Source organism: Delphinapterus leucas, chromosome 17 (assembly GCF_059928025.1).
Source record: "Delphinapterus leucas isolate spDelLeu-1000000601 "Yukka" chromosome 17, BTC_Dleu_Yukka2, whole genome shotgun sequence".
NCBI classification, from domain to species: domain Eukaryota; kingdom Metazoa; phylum Chordata; class Mammalia; order Artiodactyla; family Monodontidae; genus Delphinapterus; species Delphinapterus leucas.
The window spans coordinates 50,007,581-50,031,887 of record NC_143145.1 but is presented as its reverse complement, the minus strand read 5'-3'; the positions used below and the strand labels follow the sequence as shown (position 1 = coordinate 50,031,887).

Here is a 24,307-nt window from a genome sequence, read left to right as displayed (position 1 = left end):
GGCAGGTTTACTCTCAACCACTGCGCCACCAGGTAAGCCCCAGTGAGCATTTCTTATACTGATGGTGAATGGAACTCCTTTCTGCACTGATCCTTAACCATTCATTTTCTGGCAACCATGAACTTATCTTCTCTTTTCCTCAAAAATTCACCCTTCCTTCATGTTACATATCCATTTCAATTGCCTTCTACAGGAAGCCCTACTGATATCGCCCATATACTACTGTCCACAGCATGAATTAAGGTCTTACCGTGTCTTCCTATAGCACTCTGTAATAATTTTTACAGTAACTATGGATTTTCTTATTTGAGTGTCACAATACATTGAATTCTAGGTGGCACGATAATGATTTTAGTAACAGTAACACTGGTGCCTAGTTTAACCCATGACATACTTCAGGTGTTCAATAAATGTTTGTTGAATGAGTGAATGTTTGAATGAATGAATGGTCAATTTGAACTCTTAATCATGTTACTTTTCAAAAATCTGTTAAAAGATACCCACAGTTTTCCAGAAGATTAGGGACCTAGGATCTTAAACTTGATTTAATAGAGGAAATTTTTACTCATACATCATGTTAAATACCTCAGAGTAAAACCATAAACCCAGGAATTTAAGGTTATCCATTTGGACTTTCAAGCCAATAATTAATATCTCCTGCCCCGACTGTATTAGATGGTTTCAATGCTCCACTCATATCTCCCCAGCACTCATCATTCCAGTATATGCTGATAGAATCATGCTGCCACCTGCAATTATCCACCTTAGGGCAGGCCAGAAGTATACAGGAGTTAATGTATCTGGGTGTAGCTTTCAACCAAGGACAGAGGGGACTGGAAGATAAGTACTTCAGGTTTCTCACCGATTCTTGGGATAACTCTGAGACATGTTCTGTAGAGTTTCACAGAACTCCCCTGAAGTACTGGCAGCAGTTCCCTGCAGGAGTAATTTATTCGGTAATGCACCTCTGTTGGCTTCCTTCCATGCCTCCATTCTCAATTCCCACTCCACTTCTGAGTTTTCTGGAAGCACCTCCCAGATGAACAGTTTGCATTCAAATTATTGCCTCAAGTTCTGCTTCTAGGGGAATTCAATTGATAGCCTCCTAACAATCCAGTGCTCCTTACAGAGCCGTCACTGGTTCAAGTACCAAGGCACGGCACATTACGTATCACTCCTCCTAAATCCTAATATTTTTAAACAGATAGGAAAGAGCATGACCTTGAAGAGAAAAAGAGTTTGTGAGGATGGCCAATGGATAAAGGGAAGGAGAGACAGTGCCATTTGCTTTCCATTAATGATAGTGTGAAATTTATGGGCAGATGGTCTAACAGGTGTGACTATAATTTGAGGAGCCTCTCCCTTGGTTACAGAAGACTGCTATTGTTATTATTATGGAACCACAACCTCATGACTTTATTGTTTCACTTGATGTAGCCTTTTCCTTTACCCTTAAATCTTTCTACATCACTGAATTGCAGCCAATAGATTTATTTTCTCCCTATGGTTCCATCACAAAAAAGACACACATGCGCGCACACGCACACACACACACGCGCGCACACACACACACACACACACACAGAGTTTTGTGTATGCCAGTGCTAGAAAAGACAAGCTCATGGTTCATGTATGCAATGGATATTGTACATTACAGGTCTCTGTGAAATAGTCTTCTGCAGGTTCCTATGTTTATTTTATGAATAATTAACTTTAGTAAAGTTAATTTCCTGAAGATCTTGTTGAAGACTGAAGAAAGGAAGTAAATTGTAAAGAAAAAGACTTCGAAACTTGCCCTTTTTGCCCTCTCTTTGTGTCTTAATGAACAAAGGATAACTGGGCCTTTTCTGAAGTCTTTGCTTGAGTTGAAGACACAAAATGCAACCTGTACTCTTATCATAATATGTTCAGTTTATGAGTACCCAAACTTATAAACCGTGAATTTCCCTAAAGCTATTATACCATTTAGAAGATGTTTGCTTGGACGTTTACTTAAAACCAAACAATTGAGGTCTATATGTCCAAATAATTTCCTTCTCTCTTGCTTGTCTCCATTTCAGTTTCCTGAGTTTCTGGGAAGGCCTGGTTTCCCCAAAGGAATGATTTCTGGTAGAAGTCTGAAGGTCTGACCCAAGAAAAAAAGTCCAGTATAGCCAATGAATTGAGGACAAGAAGGTTTCCAATCAGGTAGGAACATTTAATCTCATACATTACAATCACCTGAAGTAAGGTGTGCTGATAGCTGGATATGATTTAACTGCTTGGAAAAAGATGCATATATATTATATAACCTACCCCACAAGGAAGCTGTTCTCAATTCCCTTAGAGGTTGTGGTGTTTCTCAGAGAGTGCCTTGGGGGAAAATGAATACAATAACAGTATGATGCTTCTTTTTTTTAACTTTTAGCTCACTGTTGCCAAGTACACTTGGTGATCTTGGTGCCTGTGCTTTAATCCCAGGACGTTAGACATGTGGAACAGCACATTAACTGTTTTTAGTATTTTCTCCCAAGACAAATCATTTTTATAGGTTGTCTCCATGGTCTTCTAGTTGCTTATCAAAATTAAGCATCAAGTCTTCTAAGTGAGCAATAGCCCCAGTCAGTGTGAGGAAATCAGCTTGGTTCTTATTGGGGCACAGCTTCTTGGTCTTGGCACAAAGTGGGTTCACATAGGGAGTTAGAAGGAGGAGAATGGGGCATGCGAAAGGGGAGTTCTGGGTTCTCATTTACCTATGCATGTTGAAACTCCACTAACAGCTTTATTTTCATTAACAATTTGTGATAAAAACTTAGGGTAGGGCTTCCCTGGTGGCGCAGTGGTTGAGAGTCCACCTGCCGATGCAGGGGACATGGGTTACTGCCACGGTCCAGGAAGATCCCACATGCCGTGGAGCGGCTAGGCCCGTGATCCGTGGCCGGTGGGCCTGTGCGTCCAGAGCCTGTGCTCCACAACGGGAGAGACCACAGAAGTGAGAGGCCCGCATACCGCAAAAAAAAAAAAAAAAAAAAAATGCAGTAAAGATATGGAGACAGATAATCCAAACTAATATGTCAGAAATGAGTATACATTTTATATTATTCTGTCATAAGTATTTCATATTTTATATATTGTCACATCCTTTTTTATTATTTTTTAAGTATAGATGATTACATTAATTTCAGGTATACAACATAGAGATTCAATATTTTATAGATTATACTCCATTTAAAGTTATTACAAAATAATAGCTATATTTTGCTGTGCTGTACAATATATCCTTGATGCATATTTACTTTATATGTAGTAGTTTGTAGCTCTTAAATCCATACCTTTATCTTTCCCCTCCCTCCTTCCTTCTCCCCACTGGTATCTACTAGTTTATCTATATCTGTGAATACGTTTCTATTTTGTTTTATACATATTCATTTGTTTTATTTTTTAGAGTCCACATATAAGTGTCAACATACAGTATTTGTCTTTCTCTGTCTGATTTATTTTACTAAGCATAATACCCTCTAGGTCCATTAACATTGTTGCAAATGGCAGAATTACATTCTGTTTTCATGACTGAGTAGTATTCCATTTTATACATACACCACATCTTCTTTATCCATTCATCAGTTGATGGACACTTATTTTGCTTTCATATCTTAACTATTGTAAATAATGCTGTCGTGAACTTTGGGATGCATGTATCTTTTTGAATTAGTATTTTTTTTTCTTCAGATATATATCCAGCAGTGGAATTGCTGGATCATATGGTACTTCCATTTTTAGTTTTTTATGGACCTCCATACTGTTTTCCATAGTGGCTGCACCAGTTTACATTCCCACCAACAGTGTAGGAGGGTTCCCTTTTCTCCACATCCTCACCAACATTTGTTGTTTGTAGACTTTTTGATGATTAGCTGTTGGGACAAGTGTGAAGTAATATCTCATTGTGAGGGCATGTTTTAAGTCAAACAAATGCTTGGGATGATTTGGGTTTGTATTATTCAGTTTGTTGTCATAACAAAATACTACATCCTAGGAGACTTAAAAAACATGAATTTAATTTCTCACACTTCTTGAGGCTGAAAGTCTGAGATCATGGTGCCAGTATGGTTGGGTTCTCGTGATGACCATCTTCCTGGCTTACAGATAACCAAATTCTCACAGTGTGTCCTCACACTGTGGAAGCTCTGATGCCTGTCCAATTTTTAGAAGAGCATTAATCCTATGATGGGGGCTCCATCCTTATGACTTCATATAGAGCTAATTACCTTCCAGAGACCCTACCATTTAATACCATCATGTTGGAGGTTAGTGCTTCAACATATGAATTCGGGGGGGATACAAACATTCTTTCCTTAACAGATTTATTTTATTGCAAAATCCAAAAAGCTTTTCATTTGAAATTGAACACCACTTATAGCACTACATGTAAATTATTCCTAGAAATCATTATGTCAGTATTGTCCAAAATGAACCTATATAAAATTATCTGTGGTGCTTCATTAAAATGCAGGTTCACAGATGCAAAATCCATGTTTTTACAAGCTCTTACTCACATTAATATTGGGCAACTATTGCTTTATTTATTTATTTTAAAGGATTTCTTCATCTTTTTTTTAAATTTGAATATTTGAATTTTATTTTTTTATACAGCAGGTTTTAATTATTTATCTATTTTATACATATTAGTGTATATATGTCAATCCCAGTTCCCCAGTTCATCCCACCCACCCTCCTTGGTGTCCATACATTTATTCTCTACGTATATGGCTCTATTTCTGCCTTGCAAACTGGTTCATCTGTACTATTTTCTAGATTCCACATATATGTGTTAATATTCAATATTTGTTTTTCTCTTTCTGGCTTACTTCACTCTGTATGACAGTCTCTAGGTCCATCCACAACCCTACAAATGACCCAATTTCGTTGCTTTTTATGACTAGTAATATTCCATTGTACCACATCTCCTTTATCCATTCATCTGTTGATGGGCATTTACGTTGCTTCCGTGACCTGGCTATCATAAACCGTGCTGCCAGGAACATTGGGGTGCATGTGTCTTTTTGAATTATAGTTTTCTCTACGTAAACACCCAGTAGTGGGATTGCTGGGTCATATGATAGCTCTATTTTTAGTTTTTTAAGGAATCTCCATACTGTTTTCCATAGTGGCTGTATCACTTACATTCCCATTAACAGTGTACAAGGGTTCCCTTTTCTCCACACCCTCTCCAGCATTTATTGTTTGTAGATTTTTTTATGATGGCCATTCTGACTGGTGTGTGGTGATTCCTCATTGTAGTCTTGATCTGCATTTCTCTAATAATTAGTGATGTTGAGCAGCTTTTCATGTGCCTCTTGGCCATCAGTATGTCTTCTTTGCAGAAATGTCTATTTAGGTCTTCTGCCCATTTTTGGATTGGGTTGTTTCTTTTTTTAATATCGAGCTGCATGAGTTGTTTATATATTTTGGAGAATAATCCTTTGTCCATTGATTCATTTGCAAATATTTCTCCCATTCTGTGGGTTGTCATTTCGTCTTCTTTACAGTTTCCTTTGCTGTGCAAAAGCTTTTAAATTTCATTAGGTTCCATTTGTTTATTTTTTGTTTTAATTTCCATTACTCTACGAGGTAGGACAAAAAAGATCTTGCTGTGATTTAGTCAAAGAGTGCTCTGCCTATGTTTTCCTCTAAGGGTTTTATAGTATCCAGTCTTACATTTAGGTCTTTTAACCATTTTCAGTTTATTTTTGTGTACGGTGTTAGGGAGTGTTCTAATTTCATTCTTTTACATGTAGCTGCTGTTCAGTTATCCCAGCACCACTTATTGAAGAGACTGTCTTTTCTCCATTGTATATCCTTGCCTCCTTTGTCATAGATTAGTTGACCATACGTGCGTGGGTTTATCTCTTGGCTTTCTATCCTGTTCCACTGATCTATATTTATGTTCTTGTGCCAGTACCATACTGCTTGATTACTGTAGCTTTGTAGTATAGTCTGAAGTCAGCCAGCCTGATTCCTCCAGCTCAGTTTTTTCCCTCAAGATTGCTTTGGCTATTCGGGGTCTTTTGTGTCTCCATACAAATTTTAAGATTTATTGTTCTAGTTCTTTGAAAACTGCCATTGGTAATTTGATAGGGCTTGCATTGAATCTGTAGATTGCTTTGGGTAGTATAGTCATTTTCACAATATTGATTCTTCCAATCCAAGAACATGGTATATCTCTCCATCTGTTTGTGTCATCGTTGATTTCTTTCATCAGTGTCTTATAGTTTTCTGAGCACAGGTCTTTTACCTTCTTAGGTAGGTTTATTCCTAGGTATTTTATTCTTTTTGTTGCAATAGTGAATGGAATTGCTCCTTAATATCTCTTTTTGTTCTTTCATTGTTAGTGTGCAGGATTACAAGACATTTCTGTGCATTAATTTTGTATCCTGCTACTTTACCAAATTCATTGATTAGCTCTATTAGTTTTCTGGTGGCATCTTTAGGATTATCTATGTATAGTATCATGTCACCTGCTAACAGTGACACTTTTACTTCTTGCCAAATTTGTATTCCTTTTATTTGTTTTTCTTCTCTGATGGCTCTGGCTAGGACTTCCAAAACTATATTGAATAATAGTGGCAAGAGTGGTCATCCTTGTCTTGTTCCTGATCTTAGAGGAAATGTTTTCAGTTTTTCACCATTGAGAATGATGTTTGCTGTGGGTTTGTTATATATGGCCTTTATTATGTTGAGGTAGGTTCCCTCTATGCCCACTTTCCAGAGAGTTTTTCATCATAAATTGGTGTTGAATTTTGTCAAAAACTTTTTCTGCATCTATTGAGATGATCATATGGTTTTTGTTCTTCAGCTTGTTAACATGGTATATCACATTGGTTGATTTGCATATTTTGGATAATCCTTGTATCCCTTGGATAAATCCCACTCCCACGTGATCATGGTGTACGATCCTTTTAATGTGTTGTTTGATTCTGTTTGCTAGTATATTGTTGAGGATTTTTGCATCTATGTTCATCAGTGATATTGGTCTGTAATTTTCTTTTTCTGTAGTATGTTTTTCTGGTTTTGGTATCAGGGTGATGGTGGCCTCGTAGAATGAGTTTGGGAGTGCTTCTTCCTCTGCAATTTTTTGGAAGAGTTTGAGAAATATAGGTGTTAGCTCTTCTCTAAATGTTTGGTAGAATTCACCTGTGAAGCCATCTGGTCATGGACTTTGGTTTGTTGGAAGATTTTTAGTCGCAGTTTCAATTTCAGCACTGTGATTGGTCTGTTCATATTTTCTATTTCTTCCTGGTTCAGTCTTGGAAGGTTATACCTTTCTAAGAATTTGTCCATTTCTTCCAGGTTGTCCTTGGCATAAAATTGCTTGTAGTAGTCTCTTATGATGTTTTGTATTTCTGCAGTGTCTATTGTAACTTCTCCTTTTTCATTTCTAATTTCATTGATTTGGGTCCTCTCCCTCTTTTTCTTGATGCGTCTGGCTAAAGGTTTATCAATTTTGTTTGTCCTCTCAAAGAACCAGCTTTTTTTAATTATCTTTGCTATTGTTTTCTCTGTTTCTATTGCATTTATTTCTGCAGTTCCTTTTGATATAAGTTTAGGTTTTTTATTTGAGATTTTTTCTTGTTCCTTGAGGTAGGATTGTATTGCTACAAACTTCCCTCTTAGAACTGTTTTTGCTGTATCCTCTAGGTTTTAGATCATCATGTTTTTGTTGTGATTTGTCTCTAGGTATTTTTTGATTTCCTCTTTGATTTTTTCAGTTATTTCTTGGTTATTTAGTAACATATTGTTTAGCCTCCAAGTGTTTGTGTTTTTTTACTTTTTTCCCCCTGTTATTTATTTCTAATCTCATAGTGTTTTGATCAGAAAAGATGCTTGATATGATTGCAATTTTCTCAAATTTACTGCGGCTTGATTTGTGACCCAAGATGTAATCTATCCCAGAGAATGTTCCATGTACACTTGAGAAGAAAGATTAATCTGCTGTTTTGGGATGGAATGTCCTATAAATATCAATTAAATCTTTCTGATCTATTGTGTCATTTAAAGCTTGTGTTTCTTTATTAATTTTCTGTCTGGATGATCTGTCCATTCCTGTAAGTGAAGTGTTAAAGTCACCCACTATTATTGTGTTACTGTCGATTTCCTCTTTTATGGCTGTTAGCATTTGCCTTATGTATTGACCTGCTTCTATGTTAGGTGCATATATATTTATAATTGTAATATCTTCTTCTTGGATTGATCCCTTGATCATTACATAATGTCCTTCCTTATCTCTTGTAACATTCTTTATTTTAAAGTCTATTTTGTCTGATATGAGTATTGCTACTCCAGGTTTCTTTTGATTTCCATTTGCATGAAATATCTTTCTCCATCCCCTCACTTTCAGTCTGTATGTGTCCTTAGGTCTTAAATGGGTCTCTTGTAGACAGCATATATATGGGTCTTCTTTTTGTATCCATTCAGTGAGCCTGTGTCTTTTGGTTGGAGCATTTAATCCATTCACATTTAAGGTAATTATTGATATGTATGTTCCTATTACCATTTTCTTAATTGTTTCTGGTTTGCTTTTGTAGGTCCTTTTTTTCTGTGTGTTTCCCACTTAGAGAAGTTTCTTTAGCATTTGTTGTAGGGCTGGTTTGGTGGTGCTGAATTCCCTTAGCTTTTGTTTGTGTGTAAAGCCTTTGATTTCTCCATCATCGAATCTGAATGAGATGCTTGCTGGTAGAGTAATCTAGGTTGTAGGATCTGCCCTTTCATTACTTTAAATATATCATGCCATTCCCTTCTGGATTCTAGAGTCTCTGCTGAGAAATCAGCTGTTAACCTTATGGGAGTTCCCTTGTATGTTATTTGTTGTTTTTCTCTTGTTACTTTTAATAACTTTCCTTTGTCTTTAATTTTTGTCAGTTTGATTACTATGTGTCTCAGCATGTTTCTCCTTGCGTTTATCCTGCCTGGGACTCTCTTCACTTCCTGTATTTGGGTAGTTATTTCCTTTCCCATGTTAGGGTATTTTTCGACTATAATCTCTTCAAATATTTTCTCGGGTCCTTTCTCTCTGTTCTCCTTCTGGGACCCCTATAATGAGAATGTCGGTATGTTTAATGTCTCAGTGGTCTCTTAGGCTGTCTTAATTTCTTTTCATTCTTTTTTCTTTATTCTGTTCCATTGCCGTGAATTCCACCATTCTGTGTTCCAGGTCACTTATCCGTGCCTCTGACTCAGTTATTCTGCTATTGATTCCTTCTAGTGTATTTTTCATTTCAGTTATTGTATTGTCCATCTCTGTTTTTTTGTTCTTTAATTCTTCTAGGTGTTTGTTCTTTAATTCTTCTAGGTCTTTTTTCAACATTTCTTGCATCTTCTTGATTTTTGCCTCCATTCTTTATGAGGTCCTGGATCATCTTCACTATCGTTATTCTGAAATCTTTTTCTGGAAGTTGCCTATCTCCACTTCATTTAGTTGTTTTTCTCGGGTTTCATTTTGTTCCTTTATCTGGTACTTAGTCCTCTGCCTTTTCATTTTGTCTGTCTTTCTGTGAGTGTGGTTTTCGTTCCACAGGCTGAAAGATTGTAGTTCTTCTTGCTTCTGCTGTCTGCCCTCTGGTGGATAAGGCTATCTAAGAGGCTTGTGGAAGCTTCCTGTTGTGAGAGACTGGTGGTGGGTATAGCTGGTTGTTCCTCTGATGGGCAGGGCTTAGTAAAACTTTAATCTGCTTGTCTGCTGTTGGATCGGGCTGAGTTCCCTCCCTGTTGGGTTTTTGGCTTCGGATGACCTAGCACTGGAGGCTACATGCTCTTTGGTTGGGCTAATGGTGGACTCCGGGAGGGCTCATGCCAAGGAATACTTCCCAGAACTTCTGCTGTCAGTGTCCTTGTCCCCGTGGTGAGCCACAGCCAACCCCTGCCTCTGCAGGAAACCCTCCAACACTAGCAAGTAGGTCTGGTTCAGTCTCCTATAGGGTCACTACTCCTTCCCCCTGGGTCCTGATGCACACACTACTTTGTGTGTGCCCTCCAAGAGTGGAGTCTGTGTTTCACTCAGTCCTGTTGAAGTCTGCAATCAAATCCCTCTAGACTTCAAAGTCTGATTTTCTGGGAACTCCTCCTCCCATTGCCAGACCCCCAGTTTGGGAAGCCTCACATGGGGCTCAGAACCCTCATTCCAGTGGGTTGACTTCTGTGGTATAATTGTTCTCCAGTTTTTGAGTCACTCACCCAGCAGTTATGGCATTTGATTTTATTGTCATTGCGCCCATCCTACCGTCTCACTGCAGCTTCTCCTTTGTCTTTGGATGTGGGGTATCTTTTTTGGTGAGTTCCAGTGTCTTCCTGTCGATGACTGTTCAGCATTTAGTTGTGATTTTGGTGCTCTTGCAAGAGGGAGTGAGTGCATGTCCTTCTACTCTGCCATCTGGAACCAATCTGGGCAACTATTGCTTTAATTGTTAAAAAAAAAATTTCAGCAATCAAAAGACAACATAATGGAAATATATTGAAAATGCAAATGCATATTTATTTAATAAAGAAGTAATTATATAATTATTTGAACATTCAAATTGTTACATACTTAATGTGAAGGTATTAATAACAATATAGTACTGACTACATTTTTAAGGTGTCCAATAAGCCACTGTAGTTTAGTTTTATTATTGCATCTTAACTACAAGGTGAGTAATAGTAGTATTCTCAATGTTAATATGTGGAAATTGAGATTTATATGAGTTAAATCACCTAGATAACAAATAGAAGATCAAGCACATGAATTCATGATGATATAGATCTGATTCCATTTCATATGCTCGGAACCAGATGGACAAGACAGTGATTGAAGTTATTTTGAGATCTCAAAAAACAGTTTTGCATAATTAATTAAGTTATCCTTATTATTTATATGCATTTTTATATTTCATTGTAACGTATTACCATCACCCAAGACACAACTTCAAATTTGCAACCTTGAAATATGGTCTTTTGGTGACTGGTGCCAGTATTTTGAAATTTAGCATCTTGAGAATCTGTGGGAGAGTAATGAGTTTAATTTTCCATAGAATCAACAGATTTCTTTGGTCAACCAACATAAATACTGAAATTTGCAAATTTCTTGTAGGCTAGATCTAGCATATATTTTCTTCTCATTAGAGAAATACAAAGAGGAAGTGACTGAAATTTTTGCTTTTATAAATTCTGCCTATGGTATGCAGAAATTCTGTGTGGCAATAGTAGTTTCAGCTGTGAACTCCTATGCTTTGATATTTTAGACTGGAGTATATCTTTTGGAGCCTCGGTTAGAAATCTGAAACCCTCATTATTTCTGCATTTGTTAAACTATGTCTTTTGTTCCACTTGCAGACCAAGTAGTTGGCTTTGATAAAACTTGATCTACATTCAGAGATCTGCTCTGATCTTGGCTTTCTAAATGGTTCATCCTGGGGCACCCTAGAATGTTTGAGAAGATACTTTTAACTGGCTTCTTTTTTTTTTCCTTTTAGCTTGGCTGTTTTCATTTATATACCTGAAACTTTTGAATTTTACATTTGCTCTCAGACTGAAAAAGTTTTGAAAAGCTTTGCATTCATGTATTTGGCATGATTTTCATGAATTAATGCTCTTATTTCAAATGTATAATTTTATTTCATAATTTCTTATATATATAGAGAGAGATCTAGATAAATGTATATCTGCATATATGTGTGTCCATGTCTTATAAAGAGAATTTGCTGTCTTAAAACAGAAATACTGGGTATGTTTTACCTATGTTTACTCACAATGTTTTGTCAAGATCAGAATTTAAAAGTGATACTTTTGTATCTGTTCTCTTTGAAAATATGTTCATTGAGGGATGTAGCCTGAGGGCATCTTGAAAACAGTTTATTTTAGGATTCCACATATAAACAATTCATGGAACTACAAAATAATCAAACTAGAGTGTTATTTTTGTATTCTCAAGCCACTTTCTGCATCTCAACTTTTAATTTATTGGCATTCATGAGATTACATTAGTGATGCTAAATCATGCCTTAAACACACACACACACACACACACACTATATTTACATCATTCTTCTGTGTCTTTATATCTACTATGCATTCCACTAAAGCACCTAGAGGATAAAAATTAGAATTACTTTTCCTAAATTGTCTATCCAGCTTGCATTCTACTTTCCCAACTCTTCTGGACATTTTCAATATTTTTCAGATTCCCACCAGTACCTTGAACCCAATATGTGTCAAGTGAAATTCTTCTCTTTCTCTCTCTTTTTTAAGTGTGATCCCAGAAGTCTCACCAAGAGATGGTGTTGATTCTTCTCAGTGCAAGAGGTAAGTTGATTTCCCATGGAGTTCTCCTGTATAAATCAATATTAGGGTCTACTTGGCACCTTTTGAATTTCCTTCTTTGGTTTTGGTAACAGGAACCTACCTGAATACAATTTACTTAGACTTACATGTAGAGGTGTTTATGAAAATAGACCAGTCAGATCTCATGCTCTGAGGAACATAACTGTCCAATGATACTAGTTGCTGCCCCTGTGGATTCACCACTGCAGTAACACTGAGACCATGTATTCCATGTCCTGTTCCTAGCCAATGACCGAGCACAGAGGAAGTCCTAAGGTGGACCCATTTCAGTGAAAAGCAGGGCTCTTCCAAGGCACAGCTTTGTCTTGAGAGCACTCAGCTACCCAACCCCAGCATTCTTCCAATTGTACTGTAATCTGTGACGTGTCCTACAATAACCCTCATTCCAATCACCATTTTCTTACACAAGATTGATATTTATATCATAAGCTGAAGATTCTTTCCCCTTTCTTCTGCTGCCCCTCCATCCCGCTTTCATCTCTAATCCCATTTTGACTTCAGCATCTTGCAGAACCCACACTAATGTAAATGGAAAATAGAATAGTTCAAGAAAACTGGTGGTAAAATGAGGATTTGAGATTGATTCACTATCCCCTGTGCTGGTGAAAAGTACATCATCCTGAGTAGTTTTGGGGCATAGACAGTTCCAAACACAAGATGATTACCCACTAACTAAATATTTCCCCGTTTAAGACGCAGGGAAATAAACTTGTGGAGGGAAATATCCTTGAAGTTGTAAGTGATTCTGGCGTTTGTGACCTTTCAGTAGCTTCCAGCACCACTTTTGCTGACCCACAAGCTGAGGACTAGTTTAAAGCTCAGCATAACTTGGCTAAGGATGTACAAGGTCTGATAAAAGAGAAAAGAGATTACATATTGGAGAAACTGCAAAAATAGCTAGTGAGTACAAGAAGGAGTCAAGGAAGCAACCCTGGAATTGGATTTTAATGGTGTTGATGAAGGGGTCTGGAGCTTAAGACTGGATAAATCATGACCCATTGACTTGGAAACACAATTTCTGGCTTTAGAATGGCTTTCTAAAGACATGGATAAATCACCACCTTGGAGGCAAACTCTGAATGGACAGAATGCTGTCCTTCCAGATGTAGTGTATGCACTAAATCAGAGCGCATACTTTATATGGCACCATGTCCCCAGTAGTTCCAGGAAAATTGGGATGATCAGTAGGTGTACAGAAAAGTCACCATAATGGTAGGAGTAATCAATCTTGATCAGTAAGAGGGATTAGGGCTGTTTTAAAAATATGCAGTCAAGGAGGAAACCATATGGAACACAGGTGACATACTTGAACACCCCTTGATACTCCCTGGACCCATGGTAATAGTGTCCAAACATACTCTGAAGACTTGGCCTAAGAGCTTTATAATTGACAAGAGCTCAGAACCTCAGAAATGAAAGTTTGAGTCACCTTGTCAAGATGAAGTGATGGTGCAAAACAAGGCTTTGTGAATAGTTCCATTTTCCTGCAGTGTCACAGCTTTCCAAGCAAAGATTACTAGAAATCTGTGTAAAGCAGGGGTCTCCAACCCCCGGGCCATGGACTGGTATTGGTCCGCAGCCTGTTAGGAACCAGGCCTCACAGCAGGAGCAAAGCTTCATCTGCTCTCCCCATCTCCCCATCGCTCCCCATCACTCGCATTACTGCCTGAACCGCCCCCCATCCGTGGAAAAATGGTCTTCCACGAAACCGGTCCCTAGTGCCAAAAAGGTTGGGGACCACTGGAAGGATAATTGGATAGTAAACAGGCTTTGGAAATCACAGATTATGCATTGCTCAAGTGCCATTTGCTTGCATTCTAATGTAATAAATATGGACTCTACTTTCTTATCTCCCCCAGAGCAGAGCCATTTGATTACAGTTAGAAGCAGCATAAAGGGGACTTGTTTACGCTGTACAGTCCAAGTCTCTCATCTCTTTCTCTCTCTCTCTCAGTTGCTCCACCTCTCAGAGAGGAGGAACATCAGAAGTGCCAGCCACCCTACGTAAGCTCCAAGTCTCATCTTTTCAAAGTTCCTTTCCTGTAGTGCAACTTCTGCACATTCAGGTGATCTCTGGTCCATTTTATCAGGTCAGTTGTATTTAGAATTGGTACTGGAGAAAGGGCAAGGATGAGTACCAGTTGTAACCCTGAGACCACTTGCAAAGAGAGGGACTGTTATTCATCTCACTAACCTTCCACTTTTAAGGTTCTCTTTGGGATGATAAGCCCATAGGAACCATGGTGGAGCTGTGCCACCAAGCGTCATGGAGAAATGGATATATGTAGCACAGGGATGGACTGTGGTAACCTTAAAAACATGACACTCAGATCTCCTATTACAGGGATCATGATTGACTGATGGCTCCAGTTACTGTTACCAGCACAGGACAGAGCCTGGTGTGGCCAAGAAAGCGGGCCATTCCTGTGAATACAAGACTGCCCCAACAGGTGAGTTTGGCTCTAGGATGCCCCATTGGCTTTGCCAAACCTTTCTTGGAACTGCAATGTAGTCTGAGACTCTTCTTATTCATTCTACCTTCCTTTCCTCTGTCCTTCCATGGATATCAGATCTGCATCATGTTTTGAAGGTTCTCCTTTCTTTCTCATGCTCCTAGGCGTTAACAGATCTCTTGCAAGTCTGATCCCTTCTTACCATCTGCTTTCCACAAATGCAAAATGACTCAGAGTATAAATTTATGGAGCAGCTCCAGGGAATCCAACGTGATCTTCTCTTATGCACCTGATGGCACTCAGGAAACATTTCTTAAACACTTTCTGAATGAACATTTGTGGGAGTGTGCATGAGGCCAAAGATTAGCAGCCATCATTTTTTGCTCTTGCTATATTACTATATTTTCATCTTTTGTACTAAGTAAATGTAGCCAGCTATTAGCCTGTATGGACAGAGGGAAGAAAAAGAAGGACTCTTTATTTTAACAGTGAATGAAGATAGCAGTTGACTCTCTAGATGGATGCTGAGAGTTGTATTCTATGAAGGAAAAAAGATTGACCCGAGTGGACAATCATTTGTCACTTAGTAGCATAATGCAGAAACATTTCCCTATAAATAAATGTACACATAAGTGTAGTATTGTCGATCAGTCTGGTTTTTTCTTGTTTTTAGAAAGTATAAGGGATTTTCCCTCTGATTTGGTTGAGAAGAAAAGGAAAACGAAAGAAGGCAAAATAAAAACCCCAAACAGTTACTAAGCAGTTTGCAGTGACTGTTTAATGTTACTACGGAACAAATGATTTGGGGGGAGCTTGTAATCTACTCTGGGAATTCGTTCATAGACACATAACATACTCATGTATGTCACGCTGCTGTTGACACTGACTAAGCTATTGATTAGAACTCCAAAATTCTCTCAAGTTTGGATACTCATTGGTGTCCCATGCGGAGTTTTAAAAATACACATGCCTCAACCACACCTCTAGAGACTCTGCCTCAATTTCTCTGGATGAGTCTAGGCATTAGTATTTTTAAAAGTTTCTTGGATGTTTCTAAAATGCAATCAGGATTGAAAACAATTGGTAACATGTAAAAGAGAGAGAGAGACAGAGAGAGAGAGAGACAGGGCGAGAGAGAGAGAAAGAGAGAAACTGAATATTCCATCCATTTTCTAGATCAGTGGAAAGTTGTATATTCACCTGACCTGTTTGCAGAGGTGACAGTAGCAATTATATTGCACTAGGAAGGGTTCCGAGGCACTTCCTCGTCATGTTATTTCTTGATCGACTAGTTCACGTTACACTTTATCTCAGTCTGAAGACCCATGCCATCTCCTTTAATGGACTACATTCAAAGCCTCAGTGTTGGTCTCACTGTCACCGTGGCAGGGTCTTTCAGCCTAGATTCCTCAGAGTTACAGGCTTTAAAAATTATGGCTTTTATTCACATCCTTTGAAACCATATTCTTAAGTGGTTAGTAATTTTATTGATACTTTTTTAAAGTTCTCTTTTTCAATGAAATAAGTATCGCATTGTGTGTCAAAAGAAGTTTATGGAAATAAACCTGAGCAAATAGTAAGTCAATGCTCCGGATTAGACCGCAGGGCCCTTTGCTGTCCATTCTGCTGCTAACTCACTGAGGCATGAGGCTAGGGTATGGCTTTGATGCCCTTCACGGCCTCTTTGGATTAATCCTTAGCCTTAATGCCTTAAGACTCAGTGAGGTGCAACATACCAATTCCCGCATGTCCTGTTTCCCTTAGTGATGGGTTAGTTTTTGATTCATCATTTCTGCAAGTATCGTGTCAAATGGGTCGATAAAAGCATCAATGTTAGGACAGTTCCTGTCCCGGTGGTCAGCTAGTGCCCACATGCTGAGAATTAAGTGGAGAATCACCACACAAATGCCCCAAGACATAAGAATTAGGCTGTATTGACACGTTTCTCAGATGAAGCAAAACAATAATTTCTGACCTGCTACATTCCATTGTTGGATTGCTCAGTCATTTCATAGAGACTTCTGCTAACAATTAATACAGTCATAAAAAAGGGAAAATAACAGGGGGAAACATGCACACAAATTGAAAACAGATATCTGAATGCTGTTGCCCCACAAATTTAGATCAACCCCACGTCTGCCTGGAAACTTGTAAATAGCATTCATAAGTGATGTTATCATATAAAGTGTGGTGGGGAAATCACAATGGTGCCTATTTGTACATTCTGGAATTAATATCTATGCGCAGATAATTAAGAGAACAATAAAAATACACGAAACAAATGTACGCAGGGGAAGGTAAGAACTGAACATGATCCAAATATGTCATATTGTGGAAACCTTAGGGAAATAAAGTTTTATGGGATACTGGCAGACAGCATAGCTACTGGAACCAGGATTTTGAAGTCTTGCAGCTTGGAAATAATGCTTTCAGTTAATAAGGGTGTGTGGGTGGAATTAAACACACCACTCCCACTACTGCAGTCAGAATTATGTGCCTCATTTCCATACACGGTCCTGAAAATAATTCTTGCAACTTCTTTTATGAGAATGCTTTTGAACAAACCATGGTAGCGTCAAATGATATCAAGATAAAACTTCTGTTGCTACGTGCTCATCCTCTTACATTATAAAGGCTTAGATATACACACAGGCATCAGGAACACTCCAGTGTGTTCCAAGAGAACAGACTTTAGCCAAGTGAATCAATTTCAATTTTTGAGCCAATGAAAATCCTTTGAAGACTGCCGAGGTTATTAAAAGGCAACAATACTACAACAAACGGTGTTTTCACAAGCTAGTGTTTCCTGGTTTTAGGAATGTGTTGTGCAACAAAATAGATACAAGGCCAGATATAGTCTAAGTGATTTAACTCTTTTGTTTATGTATCTCACAATATAGGGCAGCAGGCTTAGGTGGCGGGGGGGACAAGTCTCACATTTGAGGCACAATTAAATGCACATGTAGTGGTTTTTTTAAACATCTTTATTGGAGTACAATTGCTTTACATTGTTGTATTAGTTGCTGCTGCATAACAAAGTGGATCAGCTATGCGTATATTTATATCCCCATATCCCGTCCTTCTTGCTTCTCCCTCCCACACTCCCTATCCCACCCCTCTAGGTGGTCACAAAGCGCCTAGCTGATCTCCCTGTGCTATGCGGCTGCTTCCCACTAGCTATCTATTTTACATTTTGTAGTGCATGTATGTCAATGCCACTCTCTCACTTTGTCCCAGCTTACCCTTCCCCCTCCCCGCGTCCTCAAGTCCATTCTCTATGTCTGCATCTTCTTCCTGTCCTGCCCCTAGGTTTTTCAGAACCTTTTTTTTTTTTTAGATTCCATATATATGTTAGCATACGGTATTTGTTTTTCTCTTTCTGACCTACTTCACTCTGTGCACTATTCAGTGTACTTTGATTTATAACAGAGTAGATTTCAAAATCAAAAAGTTTATATTATCAGTTGTGTGTGTTTCTGTGTGTGTGTGTGTGTGTGTTGGAGAAAAGGGAGTTCAGGTTTGTTTTAAGAAGTCTGGTATTTCTTCACAAATAAATTCCAGTGAAATTAAATCACATAAGTTTTATAGATAGTTTTAAAAGAAAATACAAAAAATTAAACACAAGGAAATTTCTGGACACAGTTTCCAAATACCCAAAGACATGCATTTTCTTTTGAGAGAGATAAACCAAACGGATTAAGCTCATTGAATAGTGTAAGCACAGAGGTTTCTGTCACAAACTGCTTTAAAACAATACTTTCCCATGTTCACTTAACTTTGTAAAATTGTTGATAAGTAAATAAGAATAGTACTACTCTCAGTAGTGAAAAGACATTTTTAGATGCCCCTTGGTAAGGGGCGCCATCAGAAAAGCTAACAAGAAGAAAAAAGTAAAAGCAAATATATTACCCCTATAATAAATCATTTTCTTCCATGATCCTCGTTCTGTAGCATGTGATGACTAATAATAAATTGGTTTGTGTGCCATCATGAGAAATACAACTTTCTCACATTCTAACAAGTCTTATTTGACTTAAAATGGAAATTTTATTATACTGGCATGTGGCATGGCCTTCAACAGACCATTAGTAGAGCTGTATTTGTAATTTAAAAATATTTCTGTTAGTAATGGAAGGGCCATAAATAGTATTTGTTTTCAGTCAAGAAAGAGGGCAGTTAGTCAGCATAAGAGAAAGAATGACACATTGAAAGAAGATTTAATTCTGTAACACCTATAGGACTTGTATGAAAATCATTATCCCCCAGCTTCTTGCTGGGAAGATTTGGAGAAAAGACTTTTTGACGGTGATATTTTCTGTTCTCCTGTTATTCTCAGGGTTGATAATTCTAAATAGAGGAGAGTGCTCCTTCTACCAACGACAAAACTGTGACAAAGGTGACGTGCCACCTGGTCTACATAGAGGTACACGGAGTTGCCACTTACCTGTTCTTCCTCCATCCCTGTTATGCCCTTTCTCAGCCCTGCTCCCTAAGCAAAATTGTCTCTGAAACATAAATTCATTCACCCTTCCAGGGACTAAAGGTCACTTCTCCTCTGGGCTTTTGAGATTTTAAGAAATGCACTTAGCCTATTTGGCTTAAACTAAAACCTCAAAGTGACTTTCAGAAATAAAGGGAGTGTCCAAGTGAGTGTGTATGTGTGTGTGTGTGTGTGTGTGTGTATGTATGCATGTGTTATTTTGGGCACATTGGAAAGTTCTCTTGAGATGTAGCACGCAGTATGGAGACTACACGCTATTCTGTCTCTTTAGGAGGATAGTCCTATCTTTGCGAGGTCCTCAGAGATCAAAACTGTTTCACATTCACACTATATTTTGCATCCACATCATTAGAAAACCATAACACAAATAAAGCTTTAACTATTCATAAGTGTTCTTCAAGATTTCCTTATACTAATTAAGATCTCACAGTTGTTCCGAGAGTTACTCTTTTCCAGGGCAACTTGTATATTTCACGTGCCCAGTATTGATTTTTCTCTCTTTTTTTTTTTTTGTGGTACACGGGCCTGTCACTGTTGTGGCGTCTCCCATTGCGGAGCACAGGCTCTGGACGCGCAGGCTCAGCGGCCATGGCTTACGGGCCCAGCCGCTCCGCGGCATGTGGGGGTCTTCACGGACCGGGGCAGGAAACCGTGTCCCCTGCATCGGCAGGCAGACTCTCAAGCACTGCGCCACCAGGGAAGCCCCTGATTTTTCTTTTTTTATTAGATACGTGATGTGACTGCATGTTATGCTACCTTTGGCTGATATCATCCCAAGATGTGTTCATGGGGTCCACCCTCCTGATTGCATAAGGAAACCAAAATTCAGCGATAAATCAGCTTTGATAATAAAGAACACAAAGAAAAATGATAAATACAAGTATTATTGGCTTTAGTAGTTGGTCTAATATTGGGAGCTGATCATGTCATAATAAAAATAGAAGTTAAGAATCATTAACTGTTGCAGTAACCGGGGTACCTAAAACCCCTCTATAAGGGGAAACTGCTCTATAAGATGCTCTGTAAGCAAGTGCTCTATAAGATGGAAACAGACATTCAGAATCCACAGTATATTCCTTGTCTTCAGGTGCATCCTTATCTAAAAAAGAATCCCTAAACCTTAAGGAGGACAAATTCTATATTTGATTTCAAAGCCTATTTTGAGATGTGTGCATTAATGGCTCCTTTTGAAATAAGATCAGCTACTCCCTCCCCTCCATTGCTTCTTTTAATCTTTCAAGCTCTTACCATATACTATTTTAACCAGTGGGTGAATGTAGAGGTATAGGAAATACACAGATGATATTACCTTCATAAATTCACCCATCTTGTGCAAAATAGGGTGCGTAAGCAAATAATTTTATTACAAAGTGACAATTTCTTCCAGAGGAGTAGTTAGAGGTCCTGTGAAAGCACGAAAAGGAAGATATTCTATGATATTTCAGTTGATTTTTGAAGGATCAGTAAGGAGTTTTACAAGCAGAGGTAGAGATAGGACAAGTCAGGCAAATCACGTAGATATCACGTTTCAAAAGCTGTAAGAACTTCATGTGGCTGGAGAATAAAGGTGAATAAGAAGGGGCAGGAAAAAAGTGGTTAAAGGTAACCATGATGAGATAGGTAAGAGTCTAGATTGAACAAACCATGTCTGTGTACAAAAGTAGTTTGGACCTCACCTTACATACAAGAAAGGGTTTTAAAACATATTTGTCATATTTGTGTCTCGTGGATGTGCATAGATGGGTAGAGGATTAGATGGGAAGAGAGGAATAGAACAATCAGTTTTGATTGAGTTGAAAACCTTACTCCTGTTTTCATGTGTGAGACTCAGCCTTGGAAGAAACTAAGTAGCAGACTGTCAGATTTGTATTGATCAAATGTGAAAGCATGCGAGATCTGCATACCCTTTGGAGGGCTGGCTGACACCGTGTCTGCCTTGCACATGGTAGAGAGTGTACAGCCAAAATATTGAGTGATTCTCATTCCTCGTGGCTCATTAAGATAAGACAAAAAGGGGTGAGACTCACATTTTCAGCTCCACATCTCTAATAGAGAAATGTCAATGGCTGGTGGCAAATTGGAATGACAAAAGATTACCCCTATTTTCTGTACTTCCAATGGAGATGCAGCGTATGATAAAAGTGTGTGTGTAATCTAGTGTCAAAATCCAGAAAAGTAATTCCAGACCCAGTGTAGTGATATTGTCTACAGTTCTCTATGTTAGTCTGACATAAAGATTCTTTCTAGTGTCAGGGGGAGTGTCTCACGAAAAATTATAATACGTGTAATATAGAATCATCTAAAAGAAGAGGCACACTACTTCGCTGATTATTTGAAGGGATGTTTCATAAATAGACAATTTAATAGGAATGAACAAAACTCCAGTGGCTATTTGAATTATAATATTTTCTTTTAGGGTGGAAATAGTTTAGTACGGTATGTGGCTGGCCAAGACATTGCACCTGAACTGAGTGTGTAAGCCTCTAAGTCAACTAATTCCAAAAAGGAAAAGCAGCAATATATCATTCATTCATTCATTCATTCACTTATTTTCTACTTCCTCAGAATTGCCATTTTAAATAGCTTTACAAAGCACTGTGGATACAAAGTTAATAAAAATAATGACTCCACTCTTGAGGAATTTTCAGACTAGCAAAGATAAAACGTAGACATGCAAACAATCGACTGTAACACAATGCAGCAAGTACAATGGAAAGATGGAAACAATTCTGTCTAGGATCCTCCAGGAAGGGTTCACAGAAGTGATATCAGAATTCTGTCTTGAAGTGTGGATGGCAGTGAGCCAGGTTTAAAGGGGACAGTCATGCTAACAAAGAAATTACAGCTAAAGCATGTATCTAAGAAACATTTTTAAAATCTTAAGGTATAATAGAATGACACTTTCAAAAACAACGATAAACAATAGGTAACGGATACATCTGAAATCAGTAAGCAGCTTGGAGCTCTGTCTTTTCAGGCCATGCTGGATAGTCTACTGCATTTTGCCAAAATCAGTAACAAAGGAAAATCTTTCATTTCATTCAGTGGTAAAATTTCCCCTCCTGATGCCACGATTTTCTTCCATCATACACTCATTTTTAATAGCAGCATCAATAGAAACACTGTTTTGGATATAATTATACAAAAACACAATATTGAGAGCCTGCCAATTATATATTTAAAATTTTAGTTTAATGGAAAATAATTACTGGACTTCGAATTTCATCTCTTGAATTAGATTCTTAATGTTGTTTCTTAACAAGCATACAAATTCAAGCAACCTATTTACTGTGTTCTTAGAACCTTAATTTAGTAATCTTTAGAAAGGAGGTAATTTCCCTGAAATGGAAGAGACAAATGCTCACTGGATCATGCTTTACATTGAAAATGTAAAATGCTGTAAATGTGAATGTGGCATTATTATAATAATGATTATCTGTGATATCAATGCTTGTCTATTGAGGTAGAGGTAGAATGAATGTCCTGTTAATGAGAAATATATTCTGCTTAGCTTTGCCTTTTGGAAGAGAATGGGGGACTCTTAAGCAAAACTATCTATTTTCTTATCTTAGGCCTACTAATTATTAGTCATGTGACAATCGGCTTAGCTTTCTGAATCTCAGTGTTTCTCATGTGTAAATTGTCAGCGGAAATAGCTAACACCTATACATATAATATCTTTGCATTTACAATATGATTTTGCATATAATAGTTGGGTAATTTACAACAAACATATTAAGTTAGCAATTGTATAATCCCCATGTTTCTTTATTAAAAACTGAACCTCAAAAAAGGTGTATCACTTGTTGGATGCCACAGTTTAACAGCTCAGGGAGAAGAACTTTTACTTCTCTCATTTGTTCTTATATCTTTTTTTTTTTTTAACATCTTTATTGGAGTATAATTGCTTTACAATGGTGTGTTAGTTTCTGCTGTATAACAAAGTGGATCAGCTATACATATACATATATCCCCATATACAGGGGATCTTGCATCTCCCTCCCACCCTCCCTATCCCACCCTCTAGGTGGTCACAAAGCACCGAGCTGATCTTCCTGTGCTATGTGGCTGCTTCCCACTAGCTATCTATTTTACATTTGGTGGTGTATATATGTTCATGCCACTCTCCTAGGTTCTTTTTAAATACCATGTAGTTGCCTTACTGAATTCTAGTTGCACTACATTTCTTCAGGGCTGTGAGGAGGACCAAATGAAATAATATATTGAATCTAATTAAATTAATGCCTATGCATAAGGCACTGTTACTGTTTTCACACTAGAAAATGATATACTTGTGCTTATTTCCATGTATATATGAGACTTTTCATATTCACTTTAAATTATATGGTTAATATTTTATTCCCCCAAATTATAAGATAAAATAAATGTTATTCTGGGATTTTTATGCTGATGATTTTTTGTAAGTATAGAAGATTTAAATTCTATTCCAGATACATAAGATAAGGCAGCAATGCCTTGTTAGTTTGAGTGTTTTAGGAAAGAAAAAGCCCATTCAAACCACAATTGCTCCTAATTCACACACTTAGGCTCTGTTTGCTTAGGTTTCATTATACGCTATGGCATCCTCAAAGAATTAGCTGTGGGCAAGGAAGAAATCTTTATTCCCTGAGAATAATCAACTGAATCACCCTGGGATAGGAAAACAGGAGTGAAACAAGGATTTGAGTACTTTCAAGCCCAATATTAGATTTGAGGACCCTTGTCTGCCTACACTAAGGGATTTTAAACAAAAATGTATCCATTTACCTTAAGAAGTACAAAGTTTATTTAAGAGCCCCTGATTTCTTTAGAATACGATACGAGTCTTGGCATTGAACAGAAACGTGATTTTGCAACATGTGTCCATATGTGGTTCATGTACTCCACATGTGTTCTGTCAATGGGTCCTGTGACCTCGCTGTGGATCACATGTGTTTTACATATGCTTTGTATGGTTCACATCTGTTTTAAACATTTTTTTTTCCTGACAGTAGACACTCTTGTT

The 24,307-nt window shown here is 37.8% G+C and overlaps 1 long non-coding RNA gene across 1 annotated transcript in view; it reads left to right on the top strand.

Moving 5' to 3' along the window:
• The first annotated feature begins 558 nt into the window (after positions 1-558).
• Positions 559-24,307, top strand: part of LOC149746990 (uncharacterized) — a 28,255-nt gene continuing 4,506 nt past the window's right edge. The window contains exons 1-3 of the long non-coding RNA XR_016388421.1: positions 559-2,187; positions 12,256-12,309; positions 14,693-14,798. This is a non-coding gene — a long non-coding RNA (uncharacterized LOC149746990). The remainder of the gene's footprint in view (positions 2,188-12,255; positions 12,310-14,692; positions 14,799-24,307) is intronic.